This window comes from Rhamphochromis longiceps, linkage group LG3 (assembly GCF_057381845.1).
Source record: "Rhamphochromis longiceps isolate RC_006_pf linkage group LG3, R_longiceps_female_GT1.1, whole genome shotgun sequence".
Taxonomy (NCBI): domain Eukaryota; kingdom Metazoa; phylum Chordata; class Actinopteri; order Cichliformes; family Cichlidae; genus Rhamphochromis; species Rhamphochromis longiceps.
Genome location: NC_140559.1, coordinates 10,595,355 through 10,602,630, shown reverse-complemented (window position 1 = coordinate 10,602,630; position 7,276 = coordinate 10,595,355). Strand labels below are relative to the sequence as shown.

At 43.2% G+C, this 7,276-nt stretch overlaps 1 pseudogene across 1 annotated transcript in view; it reads right to left on the bottom strand.

Moving 5' to 3' along the window:
• LOC146672873 (uncharacterized) overlaps positions 1-3,185 on the bottom strand; it is a 3,908-nt pseudogene extending 723 nt beyond the window's left edge. Inside the window, exons 1-2 of the transcript XR_014910395.1 lie at positions 1,782-3,185; positions 66-771 (exon numbers count right to left, since the gene is read on the bottom strand). The product of XR_014910395.1 is annotated as an uncharacterized LOC146672873 (transcript). The remainder of the gene's footprint in view (positions 1-65; positions 772-1,781) is intronic.
• Between the last annotated feature and the right edge of the window lie 4,091 nt (positions 3,186-7,276).

The window sequence follows — 7,276 nt, the reverse complement described above, 5'->3', positions numbered from 1 at the left end:
ATTAACAACAGCAAAAGAGCCTTTATTACAATTTTAGACAAAAATAAACTATATTCAATCTTTACCTTCAACTTTTTGTGTCACCTCTGTCTTTATGTCACAACTGCCCAACACATGTTGTTCCACCCACAACAGAGAAAATGCTGGATCCAAAGCAGCTGCTTTAAGGTACACTGGATCTGAAGAGGGGGCAGTGATCCCATCTTCGGCTCTAGCCATTTGCACACGGATAAAGATTCCAAGAAATCTTTTGCTCAAAGATGCTTGGAGGCTCCTGACCAGACCATTCAGGAAACGGACTTGAGGCTTCAGTTTCTCCAGGTGGTGATTGAGGGACAGCACGGATGGAACAACAGCACTAATCGTGACTATTTTCTCACCTTGTGTCAAATCTGTTGCTTCTCCAAAAGGCTTCAAGATGTCCACCATCTCCTTCAACAGGTTCCGCTCTCGTGTTGTGAATAATAACTCCTTGTGCCCAGCCATTTCAAGAACAGCTTTTTAGATATTCACATTGGAGAAGTGCCTTCACTCGTCTCAGTGTTGAATTCCATCTTGTGATTACAGCTGCAGGGATCGCTTTCTGTTCACCAAATTCAGCTTCAAACACATCTTTGAATGTTGTGCTTGTGTGCAGTAGAGAGCTGAGCTTAGATGACTTTGAAAGTGAAGGAGATGCCACTTTGGTCTCTGACAAACCATCTTTCACCACCAGCTGAAGTGTGTGTGCAAAACACTGCAGGCGCTGTGTCTTTGCCACAGCAGCACCTACTGTTTCCTGATCTTCCAAGGTTAAGTCGTGCCAGAGCTCTGGGTCGTCAGGATGATCACCATCATCATCATGTTCCTCAGCTTGCTCAGTGGGGGAGCACACAGTGAATGCTTTCTGCATATTGGCAGCATTGTCACTAATAATATAGTCTAGTTTATCTTTGATGTTGTATTCGTCACATATAGCTTCAAATCTCTCACAGATTCTTTCACCAGTGTGTAATCCTTTGAAGCAGTCAAAGGCCACCAGTTTGGATTTCAGCTGCATCCTCTCTGTCTCTTTAGTGCACAGTGATACCAAGGAAACCCCTCATCCTTCGGTCCGACCAAATGTCCACAGTGACTGAAACATGATCTCGCTCAACTGAGTTTTTAACATTGAACGTTTCTCAGCAGCGAGGTTCTCTGTTTTTCATGTAATTGTTCTGCGACATACCGGGCTGTATTTTCTGTCAACAAGCATCAGAAAGTGCCGGAAATTCTTGTTTTCCACAATAGAAAGGGGCAGGTTGCAACCAATAATCAAGTCACTTAATGATGCATTGGTGATAGCTTTCTGCTGTGGATGAGTCATGCTGTACTGTCCGGCACAAGTGTCCATAAACTGTGATATGGAAGGCTGTTGAGGTTCATTTGTGATCCTCTTTTTCATCTGGTATTCTTCAAATCTGAGAGAGGTTAGCGTCTTAGACTCATGTCAGAAATTCCATTACAGCCATTCATGAATTTAAGTTGTTCCTGATAATCCTAAATAACTATTAACACTTACACCCTCATAGTTTTGAGACAATAAAAAATAGAAATAAAAAATATAAAAATTATTTATTAAAACACTTTTGTCAAAACTCTGCATACAGTTCTAATAAGCAATGTTTAGCATCCCTGTTAAGAATAACTGACCTTTGCAAATAAACAACAGCTAATAACATAAGATCAAAGTATTTTATTTGATGTATTGACATAAAAGACAGAAGAAAAGGGCCATGTATAGCAGGACTACTCAATTACACACTGAGGTGGGCCAGATTTTCTAACCAAAACAACATTTCCCTGGCTCAGACATTAAACACGACCATGCTCTCATTGCAAATTAAACACAGTTGTTTTGAATTGTGATGTGTTATGGACAGAACAGGACAGCATGCACAGGAAACACGGGAGCATGAGCACAGACGTTTGAGTGAGACACGGGAGTCAAGGGAGCTCCGGGGATTTATTGTGTACTGGTTATTTACCTGACTGTAAATAAACGCACTGTCTTCATTAAAGAGTCCAGTAAATAAATGTCAGACTTACAGCTCCTGTTTTACTGCATTAAAGTGATCAGATGAGTTCAGCACTTTGACATGGATGGTAGTGAAAGCAGGAAATGACAAATGTAGCACAGCAGCAGCGTTTAACACGTCTGAGCTGGAAACAGGAACTCTGGTATGAACATCATTGATAGAACAGCTTCCAGCCTCTTTTGTTCGGCTACAGTCTCGTTGGATTTGCATGTAAAGATGCAAAGAGACTAAAATGGTTAGTGTTAGGAGGTCAAAGGTCAGAGCTCCTGTGAGTCTGAGAGCAGCCATGTCAGGAGTCTGACCTGAGCCAGTGTTTGACATGAACACATCAGCACTGCTGTCAGTGAGCCTAACGACAGCCGTTAGCATCATTTCAGTGTTTCAGTCATAAAAACACTTCCTGTCTCTGTGGTGGTTACAGTGACATCATGCAGTTTGTGCTTTGACCTCCAGAGGGCGACAAATCAGCACAGACAGAGAGCTCCATTCAAACTTTGCTGCCATCAGGAATAATTCTTCAAATATAATCATCAGTTTAGTGCTGAAATATTCAAATGCTGCAGGAAGAAGAACAACAAAGTGATGACGGATGTTTGTCCTTCAAACAGGAAGCAGAAATAAATCACAGCCTGCCAGAGAGGAGGGAGTTTCCGAGGTGCACCTGAACGCAGCACACAGTGTTTCGATGGTCCTTATTTTGAAGTTGTCCTCAAACGCCTCTCTGCGCGTTTCCTTCCTGCTCAAACTTCCCTTTTTTCTGAGCCTATAGTTTGCTGATCGTCTTTGTCCGGTAATGTAAATGTTCATGTTTGATTTCTTCACACAAGAAGCTGTGTGCGTTTGTATTTCCGGTCTCTCCATTAAAGTAATGTTTCCTGGCTAACATCAGCTGTGTGCAGCTTAGCACAAATCTGCCGCTCCATAGTTCACGGTAACGGACTCACAGCTGGACCAACGAGGCCGACCGAGGCCCGGTAAGTGACGTGGAAACAGATGTTTCTGCGACAAACAGAAAATACGCAGCGAATATTTGGTCTGTAGATGCCATTTCTTGCTCTGCTCGCTCTTCTGTTGCTTTACTTTGAAGAGAAGAAGAAACGTTTTCCGTTAGTCTCCGTGTTTGAGGCTGTCGCCGGATGTTTGTTCAGTATTCTCGGATGAATAAGTAAATCTGTGTTCATGCATCCACAGGTCATTACGTCTCTCACACTGATTCATGAAGTCATGCAGCTGCTCACAGTGACGTCAGCGCTGAACAGCAGCACAGCTTCTCTCTTTTTTCAAACTTTATTGAGAACAACAAAACGGGAAATGGCGCACCATAAGTTGATGAGACAATAGAAAGGCTACCAGGGAAAATCAAAGCACCGCTCACTGTAATACGGAGGACAGAGAGTAACCATGGCGACAGGGAGACACTCCGTGTGCCTCCCAACCCGGTAAAAGATTTCATTAAAGAACGTGTCAGTGCTGAAACCTGCTAAAATGTCCTGCGTGCGCGAGTCTGGTCGATAGTAAAGACACGTGTGTAAATCAAATCAAATCAAATCAAATCACTTTTATTGTCACATCACATGTGCAGGCACACTGGCACAGCACATGCGAGTGAAATTCTTGTGTGCGAGCCCCACAAGCAACAGAGATGTGCAAACACAACAACACAAACGAGCAAAATACAAGAATGGCCAACCTGAAACTAATAAATATATGTACAATATATAATAGTGTATGCATTTCTGGATGTGTATACTAAATATTTTCCTACGTGTGTGTGTGTGTGTGTGTGTGTGTGTGTGTATACACATTTTTACAAATTAAATAGTAAAAAAATAAAATAAAATAATAATAATAATAATAATAATAATAAAATATATAAAATATACAGAGTTGAATATGTGCAAAACAGTGGCATTTATATACAGTGTGGAGTGCATAATGTTAAAGTTCCAGTAGTGAAGCTGAGGTGTCTATGACGTGTTCAGCAGTCTGATGGCCTGGTGGAAGAAGCTGTCTCTCAGTCTGCTGGTACAGGACCGGATGCTGCAGAACCTCCTTCCTGATGGAAGCAGTCTGAACAGTTTATGGCTGGGGTGACTGGAGTCCTTGATGATCCTCCCCGCTTTCCTCAGGCAGCGCTTCCTGTAGATGTCTTGGAGGGAGGGAAGCTCACCTCCAATTATCCGTTCAGAGCACTGCACTACTCGCTGGAGAGCTTTGCAGTTGTAGGCGGTGCTGTTGCCATACCAGGTGGTGATGCATCCAGTGAGGATGCTCTCAATGGCACAGTGATAGAAGGTCCTGAGGATGCGGGGGCTCATGCCGAATCTTTTCAGTCTCCTGAGAAAGAAGAGGCGCTGCTGCGCCTTCTTCACTGTTTTGTTTGTTTGGTATTGAATGCTGAGCTGTAATCTACAAACAGCATTCTCACATACGTGTCTCTCTTCTCCAGGTGTGACAGGGCAGTGTGTAGTGTCAGGGCTATGGCATCATCAGTGGACCTGTTGTGGCGGTATGCAAACTGTAGAGGGTCCAGTGAGTCGGGTAGTGCAGAGCGGATGAAGTCCCTGACCAGCTTCTCGAAGCATTTGCTCACGATGGGGGTCAGGGCTACAAGTCGCCAGTCGTTCAATGAGGAGATGGTGGAGGATTTGGGTACAGGGACGATGGTGGCCATTTTGAAGCAGGCTGGGACTACAGACAGAGAGAGGAAAAGGTTGAAGATGTGCGTGAACACTCCAGCCAGCTGAGCCGCGCATGACCTGAGGACGCGGCCGGGAATCCCGTCCGGACCAGTAGCTTTGCGCGCGTTCACCTTCCTGAAGCACTTCCGCACATCCTCCTCAGACACAGTGTGCGCACTGATATGAACCAAGTTTAGGTGGAGTTTATTTTCGCTATGCTGACTTTTCCGTACTGCGTGCTAGCTAGCATGACGGGGTTTCTATACAGCTGGGTGGTGCTATGTTACTGATGTTGAACTTTATTTTGTTCATACGGTTAATTAGTAGAGTTGCCAACCGTCCCGTAAAAAACGGAATCGTCTGGTATTCAGAGAAAATATTACGCGTTTCTTATTGAGGTGAAAAGGAACAGTTTGTCCCGGACTTCAGCTACAATGAAAAAGACAAAGCTGGAGTTATTCTGTGTCTTTGCTGCACAGCTGCCTCTTCTTCTCTCATCCTCCCCCCTCCCTCTCCTGTTGCTAGTTCAGTCATGAAACTGATCAATGATCAGCTGATCGGCTCTCTTGTTTGTTTATCGCCCACTTTGCGCCAGAAAGAGGAAACCAGCGGATGTCGCGCTAAACAACAGCAGCACGTTTAAGCTTGATCAGCTGTTGTTAGAGTTTATTTAATATTACTTTCTAGTATCAGCTGATGTTTGCTGGAGCCACAGCTGTAAAGCTGATGGTCAGGATGGTTTGGATATGTGGTGAGAGGGAAACATGAAGATGAAACCAGGAGATGTCCTTACTGAACCATCAGAGCTGTGATGGAGAAACAGGTTTACCTTTTAGGTGACATGGATGAGTTGAAGTTATGAACTGTTTCTGAGAGACTAATAACACCAGGATCCTTTTTTATGTAGCTGACAGCTGGTAACTGTGCAGGGGCGGGTCTAGCAAAGTGTTGCCAGGGGGGCAGGTAGGGCATTAACAGGGAGAGGGGGGCACAAAGAAATACTTTTCTTTCTTATTCTCATTTAAAATGTCTCGCTTTTATTAAATAATTATCTGAATCTTACAACAAACGATTGATAGATTGATGCATATATACCGTCAGAACAGTGAACATCACTGTCACAACAGCGTTTGTTTGCATTCAAAGGCTTTATGATTTTTCCTATAATGGCGGCCGGTCTCTAGTCAAAATGCCCGGGCCGATTTTTTGTCCCAGTCCAGCCCTGTATGCAGCTCATCTGCAGTCTGGTGTTACCTACATCTTCCTATTCAGAAGGCAGAATTTCAGAGTTCTGAGTACAATCAAAGCACCACGACTGCAGTTTTTGTGTTGGATGTAAAAGGGAACATGACGCTGTGACGTAGGCTAGAATCATGGCGTCGGTCAACGACAGTCCAGGCGTGGGATTTCTCTCGTGGAAATATGCACATTATCTTTTCCTTTCTATTGGTAGGTGGCACAGTGCACTGTGGCAAGTAAGCAAGCTAGAAGACTGGCAAAGTTATGGAAGCAACACATTAACAAGAGAATTCTGAGTAAAACCAAAGTTACTTTCCCTAGTAACTAGTTACTCTGAAAGTAACGAGTAACTTGAAGTAAGTGAGTTACTTTTGATAGAAGTAACTAGTAATGTAACTAAGTTACTAATTTAAAGTAACCAACACTGGTATCTATTATTGTACGATCTTCTGTACAATATAAAGCACCTTTAGGCGACTGTTGTTGTGATTTGGCGCTATATAAATAAAATTGAATTGAGTAAAATTCCATTTTTGACCTGAAACCTTGTTGTAGCTGTAGAGTGAACACACTGATCCCAGATCAGCTCTCACACTGCCACACTGTTTGCTTTATTTGGAATATGAGTAATGCCAACATTCACAGTTTCTCTGTTTCCAGTCTTTAGATCCCGTCACACTTTTTACCTTCACCTGTGCAGTAAAGAGTGATAGCAGAGCTGAAACCAACTATCCAATCAGTGAGCAGCATCAACACCTGAGCTTCATTCAAATGTGGTGACAGGCTGGGGTTGTTTGTTCAGCTGCAGGGGAAGTTTGCTGTCGCAGCTGCGATCATTTAAATGTGAGTTTTCATTAGTGTGGACGTAGCCTTAAACAGAGTTATGAGTATACCTGCTCTAAAAGGACTTTTTTTTCTTTACAAAATAATGACAGTAAATAATTCACAGTAAAATGAAGCTCAGTGCTAGTCTGCTGAGTCCCTCCCACCTGTCCACCTTCAGGTGGAGTCCCGCGTCCTTCCAAGAAGCAGCTCACTTGCGTGTCCATGTTTAGTGTCCAGTTGTAGAGTGGAGCTTGTTGTTGTTTTTACTGTGATGAGCATTTTCAGTAGATCTGTACCAAACTTTGGAGCCATCAGACATTGATCAGTGATCTTTCTTTAACTGGAAACAATCAGATAAACTCAGTTTGTTCTTAAGAATTCAGCATTCATATATCTGCATGTTGAGTCTTGAGTCATAATGTGCAGCTGAATGAAACTCACTTAACGATGTTATTTGAGTTACTCATGTAAAGT